General features: G+C 39.0%; 1 long non-coding RNA gene across 2 annotated transcripts in view; it reads left to right on the top strand.

The window, feature by feature from the left end:
* The first annotated feature begins 229 nt into the window (after positions 1–229).
* The window catches only part of LOC128090906 (uncharacterized), a 36,954-nt gene continuing 11,737 nt past the window's right edge, over positions 230–25,446 (top strand). Inside the window, exons 1-2 of one of the 2 annotated variants that reach the window (XR_008211142.1) lie at positions 999–1,058; positions 1,339–1,371. This is a non-coding gene — a long non-coding RNA (uncharacterized LOC128090906). Of the gene's footprint in view, positions 286–998; positions 1,059–1,338; positions 1,372–25,446 lie in introns of those variants that run through there. The other variant, XR_008211141.1, reaches the window with a different exon arrangement.

Genomic DNA, 25,446 nt, shown 5'->3' with positions numbered 1-25,446 from the left:
ATGAGAACTGGGTTATTCAGGGTCTATCAATCTAGTACCAGAGGTTGTGTCACATAGAATGTACGGGGCTGCTGAACCACGGCCTGAACCTCTGATTGATCACCTGAGGCGAGCAATGAGTCAGCCACAGGAGCACAGGTGAAGGCAATTCACCTGTGCTGCAGGAAGGAGTGGAGCCCAGCTCCACCTCTCCTACCCCCATTTAAGAGCTGGCTACCAGAAGGGAAGGATATAGTCCACCAGAAGTGCACTCCACCAGAGTTTCCCATGTGAGCCCAGGATAGGGTGAGTGTCCTTTCCTACTCTGCTGCTGCTTGTGGTGTCATCTTGCTGTTGTGATGATCCTACTGGGGCTGTGACTTTGAGTAATGGAGGTACTTGTTGAACAGAGGAGGTATCCTTTGTGAGAAACTCATAGACTGATGTGAGTGCTATACTACTGCCCTTTGAGAAATCACCAGGCTCACAAGTTTTCCTTGCTCCATTTTTCACCCCTGTCCCCTGAGGTACCCTTTGTATCACTTTTTTTGTATTGTTCTCACTAGAACATAAGATTTTTAAAATCATCTTGTATGATGCTGAGATCTCATGTTGTGTTGAACTACGCGTTAGGTCAGAACCATCTCAGATTTGAGGAAGGAATTTTTCACCCCAGGGTGGGGATGTGTTCCTTGCTTTTATTTTTCTAGAACTGGCTGCTGATCTGTGCATAACACTGCTGAGATTGCTTGCCAGTAACTCTGCGTTGGGTGAACTGGGAGGGTTTCTGAAAATGCCAGTGCTATACATACTTCCAGATAAAGGAAGAAGGGGGTCAGGTCTTCTCTTCAGACCATGCCATGCCCCAGACCATTGTAGTGAATTAGGTGAGATGTTATCACACCTGGGACAACTCTACCTCTTGCTGGCTGGACAGTATGGAGTTATGTGCTATGCTGGGTCATGTGTTGAGTGATTTAAGCTAGAGAGATGCAGGAAAAAAAAAAACCTGCAGAGAGGGACATGTGAGTGCCTCATCTCAGGTGGTCCGAGGAGAGCATGGTATGACCAACCAGGAGGTAAGCTTTGCAGTAGAAACTGAGAGCATTGCTATTGCCCTGGAGAGATATAGCACGTGTGGTTCACAGCAAAATGTAGATTAATACCAAGGACCCATACAAAATAAGTTTTCTCCTTTTATTTAAAAGATGACTTTTGATTTTACTTGGGTAATGAGGAATGTTGCCTAATCTACGTATTAACGACATGCAATGGTTCTTGCATTGCTCCCAGTAAGTACTTTTGGGAAAACCAACCCTTTAAATTTGGGAGATCAAAACATCTGTGTTTCTTTTACAGGCATCTTGTGATTTGGTCCTCCTCTCTCAGCTGGTAAGGATTCTAGAATTCTTGAATCTTTTTTTTTTCCTTCGCATTTCTGAGAGAATATTTTGATTTTAGTATACTATTTGTGATAACATTTGTAAGAATATTTTCTGTAGCAGTCTTGAATTCCCTGAGAAGCAGATAATACCCCCATCACTGTCTGCAGAGTTTCTAGCAGTAGGAAAATGCGTCTGTGGCCTGGGATATGTGATAAAATAAGCCATGTTCCTTGTAGCTTCTTAAAGCAAGAGAGATTGAGGGGAAAAATGGCTACATTAGATGTATTTTTGCAGCCACTTAAGTTTCCCTATTCTTTCAGCCACTTTTAAGCCTGTGGGAAATGAGAACTTGATTTGGTGGACTGAGAAAATGTGTTTTGAATTGCTGCACATTGTATTTATGTCTAAACAGTGAGATAAACAGCGGGGCTGTTTGTAGTGCAGATCAGCATATGTTATGTTAGTCCTCAAAATGCCTGGAATGAGGCTACTTATTTTTGAACAAGCTTTACTATGCCTTCATCTAAAACCTACTTATTTACACATACACAGAAATAGAGCATTTTCTTAACACCATATGCTTAAGGCAGTAGTTGGGTATCTAAAGATCTCATTACTTAAAAATTCTTATTGCTTTAATTTATTTTTTGTGTTGGTTCTTTATTGTTCATAAGTTTAAAAGGAGGAGATTTGGGTAGTTACAGAGCAACAACATCTGCACTCATTCTTCTTGCTTTAAAAAAAAAAGTGAAAGTGAAATAAAAGATTAAAAGTACAATGATGCACTCAAACATAACTGGCACAGCTTTTTGCCATCTGTTAGTAAGCTTAGATTGGGTCATAATACAATAACAGATAAAGGAAAGTTAGTTGATACTTCAAAATTTTACTCTTGGTAAAACATCTCCACAAAAGGTTTGAACAGCCATGGTGTGAGAAATGATATGCTTTGGGTGTCAACCCCCGCCCCCAACAAACCCCAATAATATTATAGTAAAATTTGTACAAGAATGGTGATGAATTCATATCTTGTGATGGAAGCTATGCTATATAGCTAATTTCCTAAATTTTCTAATGATTTGCAAGTAGTGATTAATCCATGTAGTAGTGTAAATTATTTCAGTGATCAGGGAGAACACTAGTTGAATTAAACTGACTTGAGTGAATAACAGATAAAATTCAGGGGAAACTATGAAGTAGTGTACTTTTGGATGAAACATCTTGAGCACTAATTAACTCCGTCACTCCAGAAAAGCACCTTAAACTGAAGCCAACTGGCAGCAATAAGGATTATTTCTGAAATGAGAGGAGGGATGTCATCTCACGTACATGCTTTATGACTCTTAGGTCTCCCACTGAGACACGTGGACATTGTGAAACATAATGTGCGGACTGAGACTTTGATTCTTACCCTGAAGAGCAATTTTTCTATTTAGTATTTGGCTTTATGTTCAGTACATATAAAAAGAACTTAAAATCAAACCTATGGGTCAAATAGCTGAGACATGGCATGTCAAACAATTATGTGCTCTTATGTCTTCAAGATGATGCACCTACTTGGAAATGCTACTCTGTTCAGTCACCCTCGTTTTAGAGACTCATCTTAGAGTTTCATCTAGAAAGGAGATGACTTATAGAGACATCAATAAGGACTACTCTCAAAGATAAGCCTGTGGATGAGCTGAGGCTACTCCTCTGAGCTGATTCAGCATTAGTGTGTCTCTAGCATGTTAAAGGTTTAGGCAATGACCATTTCATTTCCTGAGCTAGCATTTATCTGGTTTAACGATGCAGTTAACTGATGTTTAATAAAATATCATGGATAGCTTTGAATGTAATGAGTTGCCATGGCAAATTTCATTTAAATCCTTTGATTTTTGTCTTAGGTTTATAGCCTAGAGCTCTGTGTTTCATTTTGACCAGAATTGTTTCTTTAGCTATTGGCACTGGGTTGCCTATATTTACATACCTACAAAATAAAGATCGAGCCAAACTGAATTAAAACTTAATAATAATAAAACCCCCTCAGAAAACGAAAACAACAACTGAGCTCCATACTTTACCTCCTCAGAAATCCTAAACCACAACACATCAGCAAAAAGTACCTTTTTTTTGCTGTGTTACCAAAGGCTTGTTTATGTATTCTGGGCCTGAAATGAATGAGCCCTTCTTAAATAAGACATCTGTGTATTTTAAAGCAAGCAGTATCTTTCTGTGGGGATTATGCTAAATTGACGCCCACGGAGATGACAGACTCTTCTTTTCATGTGGAGAGGATGTCACCCCATGTGTTTGTTTTTGTATGCGTGTGTAACCCATGCTCCTGCAGTGACTGAAATAGCTGCTTGGCTTGGGTTGGCTGGGGGATAACGCAGCCTGTGTTGATGGAACTCCAAGTCTGCTGGTATTTGCATGCCATGCATGCATTTGCATATAAGCAGTCAGACATATGTGCATGTTATATGCCATACGTACATGCACAATAACAGGCCCTGTTATTGTGATGTGTGGCTGCAAGTATTCCATGGCAAAATCCGCATGTGAACAGGAGTGCCATACTTGTGTGTATAAAAAAACAAGCATGGGGCTGTGTTATACACTAGAAGCCATGAGAGCTTTTAATTCGATAGAGCAAAACAGAAGGAGGTACATGCTGCTCTTTGCTTCTAAAGGCTCAGTCATGGAATAAAACATATCTTTGTTTTCTGTGACTAATGTAGTCTCTTAAACTCTTTCCTATCCAGTGGAATTTTTACAAACTAGAATTAATTTAAAAAATGCTTATATGCTTGAGATGATTACTTGTTTTTGCTTTTCTTTTTATTCCTCCCACTAGAAAAGTTCTTAGAGGAGCTGTGGTGCCATTTCAGATTTCTTGAGTGGGAGTATTTTTGGTTCTTACTTTTCTATTATGCTGTTGTTCTGTTTGGTAGCATCCTTATTTTGCAGCTTTGTATGCACAGATAGGAAAATGTAGTGGTTACCAGTATGCATGCAGAGCAGCACATATTAGCAGAGCAGAGTTCAGAATACAAAATTCCAGTTGTGAAGATCAATCCCATTGCGTATTATATTGTATTATCTGAGAAACTGAAGCAAGCATGTCATCTGATATATCTGTAATGAATATGAGCAATCCACGCTGGATAACCTCATGCACATGAAGCTTTGGTCTCTCATATTCTCATTTTTTACCTCAGTCTTAAATCATAAAGCTGGGCGTTCTCCATTAAATTTCTAATGAGACAGATGTTTACAAGCTCAATGATGATCTAACAGTCAATTAGTGAGTGTATTTTTCATCTGTTCTATGAGACATCTTAAAATATTTCCTGATGGGCCAAAAGCAGCTAATATAACAATCTTCTTTAGAAACTTCTGCTCAGCTGTGCTCTGGTTGAACTGAAGAAGCCTGTGAGGTAACTGCTGTGCAAAGCTGTTCATGCCGTGTTCATTGTAAGATGTATTAGCTGCTCTTTTCTATACCTTTTGCTGCAGTCTCTTGAGAGAACAGCCCTACAAATTCTCCAGGCAAAATCAAGTACCCTGTTAAAGTTGTAATCACATTTCCCCCTGCCAAAATGCTTAACTAAGTAGCTCATGTGGGAGGTTTATTCCACATATGTAGTGAGCTTAAGTACAACAATAGGTTTGTATGGTGAAGGATTAAGAGGAAAAGATCAAGACCGTCTTTCTGCCATTGTCTATTTCTAAACCAAAGAACAAAATGGTGCATCAAATATTTCCCTTTTCATACCTCTGTAAATCACAAATTTATTTTCCCTGTTTTCCTTTATTCCATCTCTACTTTCAAAGTAGAAAAGATTATTTATATACTTCTGTATTTTTTTCCCCCCATTTTCTTCAATATTTTTTTCAAGAGTTACCAAATGAGCAAATCCTTGAGTGTGAGAATGTTGTTTGAGAATGTTGTAAGTGCCCTAAGCTGGTCTCTGTTAATGAAGGAGAGGTGATTGAAATGAAACATAGATGTGTCTGGAGCTTACTCTTTCAAGGCTGATAATGAGATGAAAAAGATGAAAAAAAAAGACAAGCAACTGCTCCTTAATTAGGCACCTGTTATGTTGCACTGTGATCAGTTCTGTACAGGACAAAAAATGCCAAATGACTAAGACATTTTTCAGTTTGAAACAGAGACTTCCTGCTCACACTTTGCTTCAGAAATATAATGTGCCTGCTTTTGGTTTGCTAATAGATACTTTAAAATCAGTTTTGGAAAAGTTATTCTGTGAGGTAAAAATTCCTGTTTGAAGTCAATGCTGTTCATCCGAAGAAACATCTGTCACAAGACATGAAAAGAATGATTTCTTTGTGACTGAGAAATCAATGAGACATTTGTTGTAATGTACAACCCAGAAATAATGTACCTAGTTCAAAAGGGAATCAGAAAGAAGGCTGTTTTTTGTCTGTTCTCTCCAGAGTGTTTACTATGAGATTCAAAAAGATATTTTGCTTTAGCAAGACTTTTTGAGTTTGTGCCCTTAGCAATGGGGGCTGAAGTGGGTGTTTTTAGGACACTGACTTTTAGGGCTAGAGGAGCATTGGGGATTCCTGTACCCTGCCCTATTGAAAGAACCTTGTTTGGGGCTCCTCTTTAGGAGTGTAAGTTGCTTGCTGGGCTGACCCTGCCCCATCCTCTCTGGGGAACAGGAACTGGAAGCTGCGCAGCCAGCCTCTGGGATGCCTAGATGGTGGTTGAGGGTGATGCTCTTCGTAGGCTCCCATTCTGGGCAGGCAGACTCCTCTGTACGTGGTGACACTGTGGTGGTCTGTCCTGCATGTGTTTTTTTCTGTCCTCTGAAGCCATGGAAACATGCTGCATCCTCGTCTTTTGTCTTTCAAGTGCATATGCATTAGATTTCAGTTTTCCTATTCAGGCTGTTCTTTAAAGTCTCTTCAGCTTTCTGAAACAGTGGTACTATGGGAAGCAGCAGAAAAGGGTTGAATAATGGTACACACCTCCTTACATTGCAAAGATTCTTCCTGTAAAACCTAGACCTGTAAAACCCTGAATGAGACCTGATCTCTTACTTACAAGATGTTGTGAGGACAAGAAGAAATCATAAAATCGAGAGCGCAATTACATCATGTTGCTTTGGATTGGTGGTGTTTTATAGCTCCATGATGCACGTGGATTGTAAGTGATACGAGACAAAGAGAAACTCCTGGGCAGGAGGAAATGGGCTTGTTAAGCATGACTGGTGTGTGCAGAACAGAGTATGTGCAGAACAATTGGCCAAGCAGAGGTCTCCTTTCCAAGGGAGCAGAGAACAGCACAGGGAGATATAGCTCTGGCAGTGTTTGAAATCTGAGATCAATGGCTTCCGTGGAAACAACAGGCTGAGAGTCTGAACAACTTCCCAGCATCTTGTGGGTGAAATGAGAGCAGCCTTTGGAGTTGTGCATGCAGCTCCAGCAAGCTGTACTCAGTGGTGGAAGGATGGCTGCATAGTATCACGGTAGTTCTGTCTGTTTCCTATCACCTGAGAAACACTTTTGGTGCCTTTATTTCCAACAGTATTGGAAATGAGTATTTGGTCATATCCTCCTTGCCACTTGTGGTTTTATCATTTATCTCTGTTCTGAGATTAATTGCCCTATAGTTTTAAATTACTTTTTGTACAGAAGCTGCTTTGTGCTCCTTGTCATCCTTGGCGTTTTGCCCCTTTTCTAGTACTGTTGTACTGCACTACTGGTGGGATGAAAAATATGTTAGTATTCAAAAGGTAGATGCACACAGACTCATACAATCTGTGGATTTTTATAATAACAATATGTATATATTACAATATGTTTCGCACTGATATTCTGCCTTTATTCCTGGCGTTTGATTTGGTTTTTTTTGATGGCTATGGGACAGCCAAGTGAATGGAATTTTCTGCTATAATCCTAAAATCTTGTCCCTAAGTAGAAACAGTCCAGGTTAAGTTAGGATTTATTTTTCCTGTGTGCATTTGTTTACACAGGGTTTCCTTTGTTGTTTTGTTACTCAGACAGTTTTATGAAACGCTTGTGCAGCTCCTCACTGTCATCCTCATCTTTGCTTTGAATGTCTTCGGAACTGAAATAGACTTATCTCATTTCAGAGCATGAATGTGATGGGGAGTGTGCTGAACAGCATGGACAGAGCCTTTTGGTTTGTTCCTACCTTGTGTTCCCCATCTCTGAAGCAGTTACTTCTCCATGGGACTTTGTCATTTTCTATATACTTGTCCAACCCAGATACTCTGTGAGGCACTTTGGAAATCCAAACTGACCAGATTTCTCTTGGTCCGCACACATATTGAGTCCTTCCAGGTGATACAACAGGATAGTAATGTTTTTTCTCCTTAGAAAAGCTGTGTGGACTCCTTATTTCTTTAGAATAATTTTTTACTAATTTGCATGTGTAACTGAAGCCCTACAACATTACAATTTGGCTACTGTTCTGTTTAGCACTGGTAACAGGAAAATCTATAGATGCATGGGGGAAATCATATTAGTATGCAAAGGAAACCAGAGTTTCTATGTATGTAAAGTGAATCACACTTTCCCATTTTTTCATTCTTGATTCACTTTTCATGTTAGACAAGGCATGAGCAGACAATACTATGGTATTGGTTTTGTTGTATTTGTTCTTAAGCGGCCTTGCTAGAGTTAAGATCCAAAGCACTGAATCACTGGTGTAATTTGTGAAGATAACCCATTGACTATTTCTTGCTTTCTTTCTTTTCCTTTTTTTTTCCTTTTTTTGTCACTTTTTCTATTTTGTGTGCGTGTGAAACTTTTAAGTAATCTTTAGGCTTTAAGGGAAGTAAAGAACGTTAAATGAAACCAGATCTGATATATTAGCTGAGAAATGCAAGATTTGAGGGGGCATTCAACTCTTGCAGAACTAACTTGCAATTTTTACTGTTTGCTCAGTTATTTCCAGCAGACGTTTCCTGGGGGGGGGGGAAAGAGAAAAAAGATCTGTTACTGTTTCTTGTTTCACTTGTTTCAGTATTTCAATGTTTGCTGATGATTAAATAATAGCATTTGCCTTAATTTCCCATCTTCTTGGAAAAAAGTTTAACCAAAGAAAATTTCCCTGGATTTATGAACTCCCTTAAAACATAACCTGTGACTTTGCTTTTTTTCTGTGTACCTGTGTAAAATATAGGCTACACTGCGTAGAGTCTGTTTATTTGATGCCTCAGAGACATCCTTGATGTTTGTGAAAATGGTCTGTGTGCCAAGGATGCACAAACATAAGCTGAGTGATTTAAACTAGTGAGAAAGAGTGATGTGTATAGGAATTTCAGTATTAGATGTGTCAGCTTGCACCTTGAACATTACAGGGAGATGCAGTACAATTTACCATCTTGCCATTGATCCTTCACTGCTTGGTAAATCTATCAGCTGGGAAGGAGAATATATCTGGTACTGAATTCACAATGCACTAAGACTTCTATGGAAAACACCTCGTTTTCACACTTTATGGAATGTGTGTATATATGTATACCTATTTTTATTCAGGCATTCAACTTGTCTCACTGAATTCAAAATACCTTATGTGAGTAAAGCTTTATATATGTTTGCACATTTGCAGAATCCAGACTGATTTTGCTCTACAGAGCATAATATTTCTGTTCTGTCTTGTTTGCATTGTTTCTTCCTTGTTTTAACAGCAAATCATAATTGATGATTTGTACTGTGAGTGATTTTATCTGCATTCCCCCACTGCACATTTTGATTGCTTCACGGAAGCTGCATGTTCCTTTATTTTACAGCTGAATGTGGCATAGATGAAGCATTTTGTTTTCAGTGCAGCTGTGCTTCTTACCCAGTTGTCCAGCTGAGCTGAGCAAGGTGTAAGAAAGATAAGAGTTGGGCCCAAAATCATGCAATAGGTTGTAGGCTTGAAGAGGATTAAAGCTGCAAGCATCTTGACTTGAGAGGCCTTTGTTTAAGCCTCCTTCAAACTGAGGGCAATCCAAAACACAGATTTAGCAGAGGTCTGAGCAGCTCTGATCAGATTTCTGTGACAGCCTCTGATCCAGTAGACTCCATTTCCTGCTCTGAATAGAAGTGACTTATCCATATCCAGTTCAAACAAGCCACTTCTGCAGGCACTGCATTTTACTTTGCACCCAAAATATCCATGGGGGGGAAAAAAAAGTAGATGTAAACTTCTTGCCTTTTCTTGGGGCATCTTGGCAGACACCTCAGAAGGCAATTCTTTCTAGAGGATTGTTCCTACCTGCCTCCCTAATTTACAGCTTTAATAGGATGTATTAACCCTCTGTGGAGAGTGTGAGAACTCTGCATTTGCTAGTGGGGTGTTTCACTAGGATAATGTTGGTATCCTGTCACATGGCAAAACTGAACTTCTCTCCAGTAAGAAAGATCTAGAGAACTAAGCAGCAGATATTCCAGAATTCAAATGATGTTTTTTCTCCATTTGAACTTCATAAAAAAAATAAAAAATACCCTCTCTAACTTAAAGCAAATAAGGCACAGAACCAGCTTCCAGTAAGATTCACTTTCAGGATCAATCCTCTTAAGCTTTTATACTACAAATGCAATAAGGCACAGTGCTCTCCAATACTTGTTATCTTTTGCTGGATGCCCACATGACAGCCCTCTCCAGGTTCTTGAATGGAATGTTGTCCAAGGGTCCATTTTCAGCTCATGTGTTTATGTGAAATTGTGAGGTCTTCTAAGGAGCATCCAAGCAATTTCTTTTGGCCTTTGTTGAATAGGAAAACACTTGCAAAAAAAAAAAAAAAAATTCCTGAAAAACATATACTATCCCATCTTCAGTCTATCCTATTATTGTATTGTACACCCTTATGACTCTGCAGGAAAGCTGTCTTTTGGGTTGTTGGAAAAGAATATTAATGAATGAATGAGCTATAAATAAACAAATGGAGACTGCTGAAAAAGGAGCGAAGCTGTTTAAACGAGTAGGACACCAAAGTAGCATAATTGTTTCCGGGAATAATCTGTTATTACAAAACATTTAACATCTTCCACATTTTAACTTCTGGATACAATTGTCCTTTAACACAAGTTTTACTTCAGAATACAGCATGAACTCATGTGGTTTCATCTAAAGCACTGTGGAATTTGATTTCTTCATGATTTTTCTTTTTGAAAATTGTTATTTATTACTTTGAGGACACCATAAAAATATATTTAAAATGAACTTATTCAAAGTGAAATTGAAAAGTGGAAAATTCCTCCTAGTGCTATAACTTCACAGAGAGTCTTGATCATGTTGGATCAGTGCACTGTGGCTTTTCTAAAATGAATTTAGTTGACTGGGGGATGCTTGCATTTCTGATTGAAGTTAGTCACTTTGAAAGATTAGTGATTATATAATTGAACCTGCAAATATAAGTAAAGAAAAATTCTTGGCATGAAATGCAGAAAAACAGCTTTATGAATTACTTGTATCTCTTGTACATACTGCATATATTAATTTGGCCTGAGGTAGGACTCAGTTTGGCAGTTTACTTGAACTAAATTGCCAGCTTTATAACATGGCTTTATAACATGCAGAGTTTAGATATCTTTTTCTCAGTGCATATGAAATCAAAATGCCAATTTGTTAGGAAATACAAAAGTACTGGACTAGAAAGGACTTTCAGAGTTGCTAAATGCTTATTGCAGCTAGTTATTACAGTTCTTGGGTTAGTTTATAAAAAAATATTTTAGTTGCCATCTTATGGAGTAATCATACGCCTATTTTTTGCTCTTATAGTGATCTTGTCTTACATCTTAGGTAACATCTACCAGTACTGTCATTGAAGTTCCCTGCTGATTTTTACAGATAGCATTTATGTCTAATTCCAACACCCTATTTGTAGAGTATACAAATCAAATTGCCTTAGCTTCAATCACTTCAGCAGTGAACACCTGCTTTGGTATGTTTTTCCATGCGTGACTGGGACTGTATGGCATTAGAGAGGTAGTTCCATGAAACTGTTACATAATGAAATCTACATTCCTGCTGGATCAGGAAATAATTTTGCTTCCTTATACACCAGGATCACATTTTTCTATAATGGTGACATCATAAGTGTGGTTCTTGTTCCTTCTTTTACTGATTGACTCATTCTTTCTTTGGCTCCTCATCAAACTAATGAAATTCCAGCCTGTGACAAAAAAATTGTTGTGATTTTTAAATGCTGGTCCTTATGTTTGGAACTGCTAAAAGCCGACTGATTTTTTTCAGAGCTCTGTACTTCATGGTCATCTGGTTCTTCACAATGTCTAGATGAGAAACTGGGAACTCCAAGTCCTGCCATCAAAACTTGCCAGAAATCTCAATAGTGCCGATGGGTATCCAGTGGATCTACCATTACAGTCATCTGCTTCTTCCAGTGTCATGCCAACTCATACATTATCTTTAACACATGCATGTTGCAGGTGGTGAACAGGACACAATTTTTATGCAGTCCAATCTATGCCACTTTGTCTATCCTTTTGATTAAGGGGTCCATCCTTCTGACATTACTTTTTAATCCAAAGGCATGAAGAAAACTACATAGTTGTTTGAAGAACTCCAAGAAAACCTCCCCCTTAGACCAATTGTTTTGCTGTCAGCACATCCCTCCTTGTAGGGATTCTTACCATCTTACAATTGTTGGATTCAATTCCCATTTTATACAGCATAGTTTTTTCCCATATGACACTGTATAAAGCACTTTAATGGAGTCCAGATATATGAAAACTTTTTCTCTTGTTTGAAAATCTGTTTTTCTGAGTAGTTCAACCTTTGGCAAATTCATCTCACCATTTTACACCAATTTTCCACGGCCTTAGATATATTTGATTTCTTTCTTCCTAAGTGTAGTTCGAAAGTCTTTAATTGTCCAGATCACTTTTCCTCTTTTCTAAGAGAGGAGGTATTCTGTCCGGTATTTTCCAACTATGTAGGCCTAATGTGTCTTATTTTGAATTGTGGCAAACAGAATAAAAAAAACCAAAGTAATTGTAGAATCACCAAGAGAAGTGATGCACTTGAGTAGAAGCCACGAACAGACAAGCTCATTCTAATATTAGGGTGAGACTATAATAATTGATATACACAGAAATATTTTTTAAATGGAGGTCTAACAACTATCTATACCTCGGCAAACCTCATGACTAAAAAAAATCAGCACACAAAACAGAGATGAAAGAAAGACACTGATTGGAGAGTCTGAGAAATGGTGTTCTTTAGCACACTTCTGATATCTACGCAGTTGTGTTTGCTGAAGCTCAGAAGGAGCTCAGCTGTGCAGCCTTGAGATCTGTGTGTCCTCTGCTGTGCCCTTTTAATATTCCCACCCTCTTTGAACTCATTGGCCAGTTCCAACCAAATTTGAAAAGTCACTAATAATCAGAAAGCTTGTACATCTCTGCAAGCTTGGAGGAGTGGAGGAGAAAGAAATGTCACTGTTGGTGATTAGGAAAAGGCCAGAATATAAGTACTGGTAATATAAAGATGTCTTGAAAGCTCCAAGTCAAGTGACTGTGATTGAGAAAGGCCCTGTTTAGAGTCATGGGACTGAAGGCCTTTGCCCATTAAGTGTCCCAAGGTTTTTAACATGGCTAATAGTAGTGCACGTTTTTCTGCAGTGTAGCTGAGCCATGATTAAGGAAAGACCATCTTATGGCCACAAGCTTTTAGGTTTCCCTGTCTTTTTTTAATCTTCTCTAGAACGTTCATCTGGAAAACTTAATTTTGCTCTCCTTCCATGCACAGTTATGTAGTAGAACAATTGTCTCAGGAATAAACAAAGTCATTGAAGGCTTTGTTTTGATCAGTTTTCAGGTTATTCCTCCATGCTTTATTGGTATTAGTAACAACAAGCTTAATGGATATAAAATGCTAAACATTTAAAAAAAAAAAAAACAAACCCTGCTGCTATTTTCATTTGTTGCTGTTGAGAGTTAGGATCTTTCTCTTCCTATTCCTGTCCTAGGGAAGGACAGCTTTTCCACTCCTGTTGTCTGTGCCTATGGTATTTATTCTTGAGCATTTAATGCTGTCTTTGCTTACATAACGTTTTGTGATCAGACATCAGGCAGAAGTAAGGGTCTGTGAAAAGGCCAACTACTGTACGTTTCATATCTTCTCATTTCTTTTACTTCATTTGAGCTTGGATTAAATTTTTCCTTATTGTAGAAACAAACTCCATAACAACTGATTAATAATTAGTGGCTAGTAGTTCTCTATCACTATACAAATGCTTTTCTTTTGGGAGGTAGAAAGTTAAAGCAGTGATTGAATTAGTCAAGGAGAATGGCTTGGAGAACAGGTTTAGAGAAATGGCCCAAGGGAAAGGCACTTAATTATCTTCAATTTACTATTATAAATTTGGGGCAGTATAGCTAAGCAGGAACTGCACTAACAGGATAGGAAGAGCTGCCTATGTGGCAGTTCTTGATGAGAAAGATCTGAAGTTTTTTTTTTCCATCATGATTTGTATAGTCAGTCATGATTGCTATGATTTTTTTCTTCTTCAAAAAAGATATTATACTCTGATTTTTAAACTAGTTTTTGCCTGCAAGATGTTTGAAGAAAATTCCTGCTCCGTTCCAAAACAATTAGGGCTCAGATGGAGTACTGTGTTTGCTTTTAGGCTTTCACTAAAGAAAAACATCAGAGGTTCAGAAAAAAGGGAAAAGAAGAACGAGTTAAAAAAGTAAGGCTGAATTCATGAGCTGCAGAAAAGGATGGAAACATGAGGATTATCCAGCTTAAAGAAACAGACTGAGAAGACTGTTTAAAACTAGTGGAAAGAAGAAAGGAATAACATTTTCTCCTGGACCCTCGTGAATAGGGGAAAGCTACAAAGAGTTTAAAAATGCAGCAAAAAAAAAAGATAGAGGCTATTTATAGGGGGGAAAAAAAGCCCCACAAAAACCAACAGAAACATTCTAACAGAATAGACAATGGAGTGCTAGAATTAATTGCCTGGGGAACACCAGAATAAAGTCTGGAGCAAGAACAGATTACACAAACATCAGTCAGGAATGATTTGGAGACTTTCTTGGGGACAGAAAGTGAACCTGCTTATCTCCTCTCAGGTTGCTTTTCCAGTCATTGTGGCCTAGCTGTCTTATAAATTACTAGCTTTTAATATAGTCCCTCTATTACCGCACTGAATTATGTGCTGCTAGAGTTAAATGGGTATTTTAAGATCATGGCTGGTTTAGTTAACCTAGAATCGATGCATACTTTAAAGTTACTGAGTTCAAAGAAAAAACACAGTTGTGAAAAGTATGAATTGTACCAAATTTAAAACGCATATCAATGCTGGATTATACATAATACTTGTGCAGCATTTCCTGCTCAATTTGCAGATGACATAGAGTATTTGTAATTTGGTGTACAGAATAATGCATTGTTCTTATATCTTTGGGCAGCTGAACAAAATCCTGGTGAAGAACATTGCTGGTTCCCCGGGACTGCAAGCCGAGTTGGGAACTATTGATTGCTGATCGGCATATCAAACAATAGAATCAAAAGAAGAATCCTCTCATATTTACCTTTTATTCAGGGACTTCTATTGAGCTCAAGACTTAATAGTAACCTTCAGGAAAGTATTTTATCCCTTCTACAGACTAGGCGATGTTGCAGAAGAAAAGAAAGCAGACTTCACTTTTGACCTTGAGAGCCAGACAAAATTTCTCTGATTTATTCCTGTTCTGTCACAATTAAACCAGCATTTAGGGAAACACTGCTACATTGCATTCTCCTTTATTTTAAGTCATGAGGAGGAATTGCTTGTGTTGCTTCATGAGGATATGGCTCCAAATCTACATTTGTTAAAAGAAGCAACAAATTATATAGAACTACTACACAAATGTACCACTATTCCTACATGGCAGAAAGATCAGCTTTTAATAACTTAAACAGCCCGGCTCTTACTGTGCTAAGTTTTCAGTGGCTGTACACATTTCTCACTATTCTGAGACTCGTCATTGTCCTGCACTCAAGCAAACGTCCCTGGGTTTGAGTTGGCTCTGACTTCCCCTGTGGTCTGTTTGAAGTATCCTTGCTGGAGGCTGTGGATTTCTAGCTAAAAACCTCACAAAATATGAATATAGCTATGACAAAGTCAGATTCTGACCTTTCATGTCTAAGGGAAACTGACTTCAGTTCATAAAAGGTCAGTGAATTTCAGTAGAGACAGGCAGATGAATGCTGCTCACTTCAGAATATGAGTAACTGCTTTTGGAGCTCATACACTATTTGACAGTGTACAACTGTTGGAAGGCAGAACGTGTTAGTGGATGATTTGTTTATATTGGTTTTAGTGGAAAAGCATTTGTTTATGCTCACTATAAACTCTGGAAGAACTTTGGCTGTAGTAATCAGCCAGACCAATAGCGGACTGCCAGGTCACGGCACAACAATTTTATAAAGCTGCCTAGTAGGAGAATTACCCCTTCCATCTTTCCGTTCCTCTCCCAGGCACTGATATATGGTACTTCTCTTGCAGTATCTTATGGATGTTTTTGCTCTTGCCAGTTTATTTCTGTGCTGAGGGACTCTGCCACTACCTCAGTATGTTATTTGCTTTCCGCCGTGCCATCTTCTTAACGTCTCTTGACACGTTCATTCAGTAAATCCTTTGATCCTCTTTCACTCTCTCTTTGTAGAGATGTATCTATTAAGACTTCCTCCCTCCCTCCTTCCCTCCTTCTTTTCCTCCCTCCTTCCAAACCTGTTAACTCTAGTACAAAGTAGCAACTGACACGCTTTATTTCCAGATGTTTGCAGTTAGAGAGGGAGTCCTGGGGCTGAAGGGTGGGGTGAATTTGTACACTGTATTTTAGGAAGATGGAAAGTAGCTTTGGAGACTTAAGAGAAGCAGGATGGGTCAGGAGGGCAGAGACTTGCCGTTGAAGGGATTAACTTTTCTTCAGAAAGGGCGCATCTTAGTTTTGTGATATGATGTGATGGAAATAGAGGACTAAAGCTGTCTCAGACTTGAGGTGTGTGAGGGGCTGAGAGAAGTATACAAGACACAATTTCATGGGTCTGCATGGAGGATACTTATTTCTCTATGAAAGTGGTCGTTTGCTTGTTACTGAAGCTCCATTTTTAGGAAAAAAACCTGATGCACTCACCTCATGCTTTTGAAAACTGCTACTACCTCCTCACCCATGAGAACTGCTGAATGACCTTCTCCACACAGTAACCATGTGCTTCTGGCTCTTAGAGCAGGGCTCCTTGTGACACACCCGTGCTTGCTTGTCACTGTCATGTGTTTCGTTCTCCCAAACTCTGCAGTGCTTCCTTGCTGATGGGCAGCTCAGCTCATCCACTCTTCTTTGTACTGGGTTTAAGTCTCAAAGTTCTGCTAGTGGGGATGCTGCAAGGGAAGCCTCTGTGAACAGAGCCCAGCACTGCTACCATCTTAGATCAGAGCCAGCTCCAGCTGTTTCAAAAGGGACTCACTGCTGCCAGAACTGAGCTGAGTGATGCTGGGTGTGCTCTGGGAGAGCAGATTTTAGAAAGGGAGCTGGGAGAGAGAGGGGTGAGAGAAGTGAGAAAACAGTTCTGCATGCACTAAGTTCAGTGCAGGAGGACAGGAAGAGCTGCAAGCACACAGGAGCAGCTCCCTGCAGCCCAGAAAAGGCCCACAGAGGAGCAGGCTGTCTGATTGCAGCCTGTGGGCACCATGTGGAGCCCATACAGCCATAGAAGAGTCCATGGCGCAGCAGTGGATGGGGTCTGAAGGAGGCACAGCCCATGGAGAGCCCCCACAGGAGCACCCTGAGCTGCAGCCCATGGAGACCCACAGGAGCAGGCCTTGGGCTCAGATGGGCAGCTGAACTTCACCACGCTGCAATATCACTCCCTCTCCTCCGAGGAATAAGAGGAAAAAGTCTAATGAAAAAGCATTTACAGATTGATAGGGACTGATTTTTGAAATTCCCCTCTCCCTACTAGAAACTATGCTGTCAATATATAAGGAACGAAAGTCTTTATATACTTTCAAGTATCACTGTCAGAGCAGCTGAATCATAAACATCCTTGAAAATTTCACCCTGTCTGCAGCCTGCCTTGCAAAACATGACTAAAAAGTGAAAAGATATTTCCAATGCGATTGACCTTCTTCAGCCAAAGACTTCTTTAAGCAGTGCTGTTCTTGCACCAACAAGCAAAACCACCTTTTTTACGCAAGAGCACAAACATTTGTTTTCTTGGTCGTAAATCTGTGGTTAGCATTTCCTTGGAAATGGTCTATGCAAGCACTTGGGAAGAAAAGAATAGCTTGCTTCTCTGGTTCTTCTCCAAGTATTTCCACCTGATTCTTCCTTTCATGTTCTTATGTCCTTTGTATTTAGTCATCAGCTCTCTGACCCTCTGCCTCTGGTGAGAGACGCAGGGTATGCATTCAGTGATCATGTTGGAGAAGAATGTGGAGAACAGTTTTGATTCCTGGTTTGCTATTTTAAGTCCAGGTTGTTCTTTTTTTTGGCTCTTAGTGGATATTTCTCTCAAAGTGGGGGACAGAGATCTAAGAGGTGCCTGTTTAGTTTTTCTCATCTTGTAACAATACAGAATGTCAACTCAGCCTAAGTAGATGCACGTCACCAACTCCATGGAACTGTTTTAAATAGTAATAAAAACCCCATTACTCTTCATACAAATACCTGAATATTTAAGTGGACAGAAGGGAAGGGTACTAGTAAACGAAATCCTTCTAGAATATGAAATCAGTCTGCTACTTACTCTTAAAAATTTAGAAGTAAAAGCATTTACAAGTACAAATAAAAGTAAAAAAGTTTCCACTTCAATTTTTAATGCTTATTTTTGACCTTAGCACAGTTACTGAATTCCCATTTCCAGGTACCTTCCTTGTGAAGGTGATAGTTTTATAGTAAAAGGCCAATTATATGTATTCCTAAATCCAATTATTTTTTTCCACTAATCCTTTTAGCTTCTCATTACACATCTTAATCTAAATATATCACATTCTGTATTCAATTACCTTACCTCTTTCCCTCTCCCGCTGTAAGGCTTTCTTGTATTTTAAATACTCCTGCTCTTGTCTAGACTACAAGCTTGCAAATGTAAGCACTATTCATTGTTTCATGTTTAAATTATTAGCATACTATTATCCTCAATACCTTTTAGCTTGTTGTTTATTATAATGATGTGTTTTAAAAATGATTTTTTAGAATGACACCTGCTTTGAAGCTTGATATTGCCATTCATAAGTCGAGAAGAACTTTACTCTGCATATAGCCTATACTCAGTACTTGTTCACTAAAAACCTAGTCCAGTGCAAAAATTAAGTCTGTGGTTTGCTTGAATGGAGTTAAAGATATTTGAAATCTTGAAGCCACACATGCATTTACATGCTTGCTGAGTAATTGTCAAGGACCCACCTTGCGTCTTAGTTGTAAGGATGTTAGTATCCAGCCTTAACCTACATTGTGATGCTGCAGTAGCCTCATGCCTGAGATCCGTCTCACAATGCCAAGCAGTCTGGCTGAAGCCAGAACATTACTTAGGTTGTCAGTACTTGGAGAATGAGTGATGGCCTCAATCCTGTCAATGCTTCTGCATGTTTTTAATATGGGAGTACTGGTGAATTTACAATCCTGCAAGAACTGGCAGGATTTGATGTACTTATTTATAACTACTAAGAGAGATTTCTTAACATACCTACTATGTCTTAATTTTTTTCTTTAAATTAATCATGATGTTTACTTCAATCAGCAAACATTTTGCCTGTACTAGGACACTATGTATTAGCAATAATCAAGATGCTTGCAAGCGCTGGCACTGTTTATTTTTCTGCATGTATTTCAAGAGCACCCCATACTGAATGTTGCAGTATAAGAAAGCACACCAGACTGAACCTCAGATGCATACTTTGAGAGGCAGATGAAGTGTCCATCTCATGAGCTACTGTTTTCTCACTCAAACATGAAACATTCCTGGAAGCGGCCTTTTCACTACCCTGATGTAGTTTGATAAACTTGGATTGTTTTGTTATTTACCTAAGATTAACTGCTGACTCTCTTTGTAGAGAAACAACAGAGTTTCTGCTTAGAAGCATTAGTGCTACAAACTTATTATGTTTAAGGGGGATTCCATTGTTGCTGGGGGGTGCTGTTGTTTTTACTTGTTATTTTTTTATTTTGACAGATGTATCCACGTACTCTCAGCCTGATACTCTACTCTGTCAAATCATTACCATTATCAGATGAAAGTACCTTTAGATGATACCCGCTTCCAGGAACTTTGAGACGTGTGTTGCTTAGATATCTCCTAAATTCATTACATGACATTATTTTCACTCAGCTTTTCTACAAGGTTTTTTTTTTTTTTTTTTTTCTTTTTTTTTTTTTTCTTTTTTGTGGTTAGTACTTTGTTAAACATAGCTTTTCCAGATTGTGATTTTGGGCAGAATTCTCCCCTATTGTGTTTCCTATGCATTTGATGCAACTAAGTCCGACTAATTCAACCTCTTGTCATGGTCATGTCCCTCACTGCCAGAGTGAGTGGCGATGATGTGATGATTGCAGTATATGATTGAGTGGAGTGTGTGATGATGATCATGAATTATTTAAAAAAAAAAAAGAAAAAAGGAGAGAGAGAGAAAAAGCATGACTGGCTTAGATGGAGGCTGCTAATTTGTCCTGCTGGGAGATCTGCATAGCAGTCCTATTGGTTTGGGCTTTTTTTGTTTGTTTTGAAAAGGATATTAATTACATAGGCTTTTATTCTTTTTCTCATTCCTTTCAATTATTTTTTCTGCTCTGTTGTCCCATGTACATCCCACTGTCATACCGTCGTCTGATAGACTAGCAAGTGTTGGAGGAAATTGCCTTCAGTGTCTTCATAACAGATCCATAGGGTGATCCACACTGTATCATCATTGTAGACATCCTTTGCTTTGATCAGACATTTACACTGTGAAGGGAGAATCTTTGGCTTATTTTAAAGTTTACTGAGAATTTTCTCTTAATAAAACCTGCCTGTGGAATCACCCAAACTGCTTGTTTGCTTCAAGCTGATCAGATCCAGGCATTGCTGCCTTATGAATGTAGTAGTTTGGTGTGGCTCCCAGCCTTTGCATTTTACACATTCTCATACCATCCCTTGGGAAACAATTAAGGTCAACTTAATTCTAACTTTACTTTGTACTCCTGCCTTTTCTTTTAAGGGTGATGCAGTGTGTACAGGTGATGGGGACAGGGCCTCCATCTTGGCCCATTTTCCTGCTGTGCAGCAGCTCAGTAGAGAGCTCACTGTGGTCTGTGTACTATGCTGTGTGTGCTCTTTTGGCTCTCTATATATGCATAATCAAATATTTACTGCAGTGCTCAGTATACAAATGGTGGCTAAATGCACTGTGACCTTCTCTCCTTGTGACCCTTCCACAAAATGTTATTATCTTTGGTAAACACATTATATACTAAATTAAGGGAACATTTTGTCATGTTACTATTAGCAGATGGACGCTGGGAGGCTTTCTAGAACAACAAAGATATTTCAAAGATATATGCAATTTTGTAGCCATTTAATGAAATTTATTTTATTAAATAATATAGAAAATAAACACTGAAAAATGTTGGCTTTGTGATTTGAGCATCTAAGATGTTCTTTAAAATGTGTCACAGATCAAGTTGATTGCATTGCTAATGCTTACCCTTGGCATTGTCACAATAGTAATGCTTACTGCTGCACTGTTAAGCCCTGGAAAAAACTGGAGTAAGTTCTTTCAGCAGGTCAAATGGATTGTACTTATTAAAAACAAGCAAACAAAAAATCCCACATAATTTAAAATTATAAATTGAGGTTAAAAATGAGAAAATTGCACATGCATCAAATAAAACTTTTTGAGTGGTGGCAGATCTTAGGAATATCATACCAGCACCTTTACAGTAAAATCAGTAAAATGTGAAATATTTTTGGCCATGGCAAAATACGATATCCAACAGAAAGGTGTTTTTTCTGAAACCTCCAGTACGTGCAAGAAGAAAAAAAGTATGGGCTGTGGTATATGTGTTTCTACAGCAAAGCTGGAGAAGACCCATGGTGATTGTGTAGAGGACAAGATGTTATGGCTGAGCTGGAGGAATTAGTTGGGCTTTCCATCTTCTGCTGAACTCTGTGTTTTTCTTGTGTAGGCATTAGATGTGAAGCTCTCAATTTCAATGCAGTTCTTCACTTATTATATAGAAGTCCCCTTCTTCTGCCGCAGAGAAATAGCATGAAAGAGAACAAGTTTTTTCAGTAGGGTGAAGGCCAAAGCAGCCACAAATTCTTACTTTTTTAGATTTTTTAACAGTTTTGCTAAAGTGCCCCAAAGTCCAGTAATAGTAGGTACCTTATGAAACCCATGCCCCAAGAAATATTCATTTTATTTTGATGCAGTTGTTCTGTATTTTGGAGAAAACACTCAGCTCTCTTTTCTAAACCGCTTAGAAAAAACAACAAACCAACAACAAAAAGCCCTCAAAAAACCTCAAACAAAAAGAGTCATTTTCCTTCTAGAACAGCATCTGTTATTTATAGCAACATCTGAATTTCCATAAATAATCCCAGATTTCCCCTGTACAAAGATATAAACAACTATCCTGCACTCAAGTCTATCCCGGTTCTGCTGCCTCTCTGTGCAAGGAGAGTGGGGGTGGAGATGCTGGGTGTTCTGGAATGGGATCCATGTTAGGACCGGAGTGGATTGGGGCAGAGATGGCTACTAGGTCATAAAACTCTTTGGCTCTGTGAAAGCCCTCCATCGGATGGGACTTTTGAGATTGTTGTTTTGAACAGCCAGGCTGCTATGTGGACTGGTGATCCTGCCTGGCTTGGCCATGGGTCAGGCAGGGTAATATTGGGATAGGCTGTTCACTGGGATGTGAGGATGCCACCCTCCCTCTGACCTGAGATATGAGGCTGTATCTCTGGTGAACTGTTTGAGACTGGACATCACCCACCAGCCCAGACTCTGGGGTTCTTTAACATACTATTTCTGTAGAAAGGGGCAAAGGAGGAACTTCTGAAAATTCTCTTTATCTATATGCTGGGAGGCTCTTATTACTATTTTATAATCACTTGATTAGTGGATAATTAAAAAAATAGTAATTGAACAGCAAATAGTAATGGCATAAAAAGAAATGAGTGTTTCTAGAGGCATCATCAACTTCATAAACACGTGAAATCCATGAAATTCCGTTTTGGGGTGCCTTCTATAATGGTACTTTATTCTCAGTGCATGAGTATACCATGTGAGAAACAACTTTCTTTAAGGGTTTTTTTTGCTCTCTTTGACAGAATATATTCCATTTTTTACGCTGAGCTTAAGTTACCAATGAATTAAACAGTGCCTTCAGCCAGCTTGATTTACACCCCTCTCTAGTTAATTTTTTTTTGTTAAATTGTCAATGTCAGGATGCTTAAGTTTCTTCAGTAATTCAGTAAACAAAACCACCAGTTTTACCATTAAGGTCTTGGGATAGCGTTTAACACTTTACATATATATATGTGTATATATATATATACATAAGCAAATCAGTTTATCTGGGCCAGAGTGCCATTTCACATGGTAGCTTATTTCTCCTCCTGCTGATCTTGCCCTGTGGTTATTTCTTTTCCGTTCCACCACATGATTGCTCCAGATATTTTTTCCTGTGCTTTTAAAATCTTGCAAAAATCACCTCCATTCTTAGCTTCAACATTATTCCTTGATACTTTCGTGGATCTCTTGGGTCTGCCTGGAGTACTGATATTTCCATTTACTTTCATTTACACTAATTCTCTTTTCAAGGTGAGTTTTGGCACACTGAATACCGCCTTAATGAACTTGCCTTCTCGGGATTTGCAGTGTGTTTAGTTGGAGAATGGCAGCAAATAACCCTGAAGTTAAGGGCTGGCTGGAAGGGTCAGGGAAAGTTGCATTCGTATGTATGAAAATCTCGCTGTTGGAACCCAGGTCCTGCATAAGGGAAAAGTCTACAGACAGTGACATTGGCTTTGCATCTTTATGTGCTAGAGCAGTGTCATCCTGCTGTCACCTTCCGAAGTTGATTTGATTTGAATTCAGCAGAACTTCAGAAATGCCTTTATACTGCTGCCTGAATGCTTTTGTATCAACTTAGAAAAACTTCATGTGCTGACTCCTGGAAGCTTTGTTCTTTGCAATTTCCTGACAATGAAATAATTGTCTGTGATAGGCAAAAAGAAAGCAAAAATAACTTCAACAGAGAAGTTTAGCCCCTTGGAATACTCTCTATCTGCTTTTAAAATTTCAGTATCTATGCATAAATTAAATAAGATTTATAAATCTATGTTACTCAAGCTCAGCAAGGAAGTTTTGACTTTCTATGCTAGCCTTTGTTCTTGTCAGTGTGAGTGACTACTCAGAAAAACTAATTATTTTGCACTGGTACTGGGAATGCATCTGTGAGTAGGACCCCTGATCTCCTGTTAGCCAGACTAGCTTTTATCTTCTGGGTCCTGCTGCTTCTCTAAATATTTCTCTTTAAGATGAAGAACTTGTTCTTCTGGTTGTAGAGATTTTTGGGGAGGGGACCAGGGGCTACTGATGTTCAGCTGGACTCTGAGCTCCTGCAGGCTGCCAGACCAGAGTCCATAATCAGCAGTGAGCGGCAGCTTTCTGATGCTGTGAAATTATGAATGACTTTCCTTATCCGAGGCATTGAGCACCGATACTTCTTGGCACAGAGTAGTGGAAAGCTCTCCTTCCACCTCTACTGTAAAAGCTCACCAAGAAGATATTTGATAAGAAGCATAAAATTTCTCTGAAAGAACTGATACATTATTAGAAATAAAATTATTTTAAAGCATAGGACACAATTTTTCTTTGATTCTTGCTTTTCCCTTTGCCCTAAGCCCCCAGAGTGAATATGGTCATGATGATGAGCACTGTTTATCTTATCAGGAACACCTGTGGGCTTAGCCTGTTTATTTGGATATTTGCATGACATCACTTGCTGATGTTTTGGTATGCCTTATCAATGTATAAAATGAAATTCAACATTTTGGTTTGGTCATATGAATAGCAGAATGGCATGAGATTTCCTCTCCATGCTATTGCTGCTGTGGGAACTGACAGAGCAAGCACCCTTTTCAACCATAGGGATTTCTTCTGGCTGTTTGGGATCTTTCCCAGCTGATTTATAACCTTTGTGGTGTGCTTCCAAGTCTTGTTCTTTCTCCAAGCCCCATAGAGGAGGATGGCTCGCTGTTGGCTTTGCTGTGTTTCAGATTGGGATCTGACTACCTTGGCCTTCTATGGTAGTAAAAAGCATGAAGTTTCATTTGATGTGAAAGGTACATTGATTCAGTCTGCATCAAGCATCCTATCTCCAGTGTCTAAAGCAGAGGAAAGGTAGAGGTGGTTAACACATGCGTGTGAATGTAGCAGGTGAGCACTTGTACATGTGCTAGTGACCTTCTCCAAACAGCAGCTGCCCCTCTGTGGGCACAAAAACAGTGTAAAAAGCCCCATGAGCTGAAGGGCAGTAAAGGATTGTGCTGAGGCAGTGTAATGGCACAGCTGGAAGAGAGGAATCCCATTGTGTGTATGTAGGTTATGACACTAAATCGCACAGAGCTCAGATCAAAGAATCATTAAAGTTGGAAAAGATCTCCGAGATCATCTAGTTTAACCATCAGCCCATCCAAATCACAAAAACCGTGGTTTTACCCACTGAAACACATCCTCCATTGCCACATCTACTATTTCTTGAAAACCTCCAGGGATGATGACTCCACTCCTCCAGAGTAGGCTTAGCTGTAGCAAGGATGTATCTTAATCTTTGCCTAATGCTTGAGCCCGCCCAGAACAGGCTTATTCTTGAAGTTTGAAAATATTCCACCACATTATAATGAATGGAAAAAAAAAATGCCATTCCTCTCGAATACAGTCTCTTCTTATAGGACATACATGCTGCTAATTTATGCGGATGGGGGAAATATTTGCATATGTTGCTATGAAAAAATGCTGAGATTGTATGATAGAGGTCCTTCTTGTAGCCAAAACTTTCCAACTGAAAACTGAAAAAAAGTTGTGATAAACTTTGTGGGAGAATCTTTTCTGAAAAGCCT

This window comes from Tympanuchus pallidicinctus, unplaced genomic scaffold (genome assembly GCF_026119805.1).
Source record: "Tympanuchus pallidicinctus isolate F22 unplaced genomic scaffold, pur_lepc_1.0 scaffold5, whole genome shotgun sequence".
Classification (NCBI taxonomy): domain Eukaryota; kingdom Metazoa; phylum Chordata; class Aves; order Galliformes; family Phasianidae; genus Tympanuchus; species Tympanuchus pallidicinctus.
The sequence above is the reverse complement of the archived record's forward strand: the minus strand, read 5'-3'. Positions and strand labels throughout refer to the sequence as shown.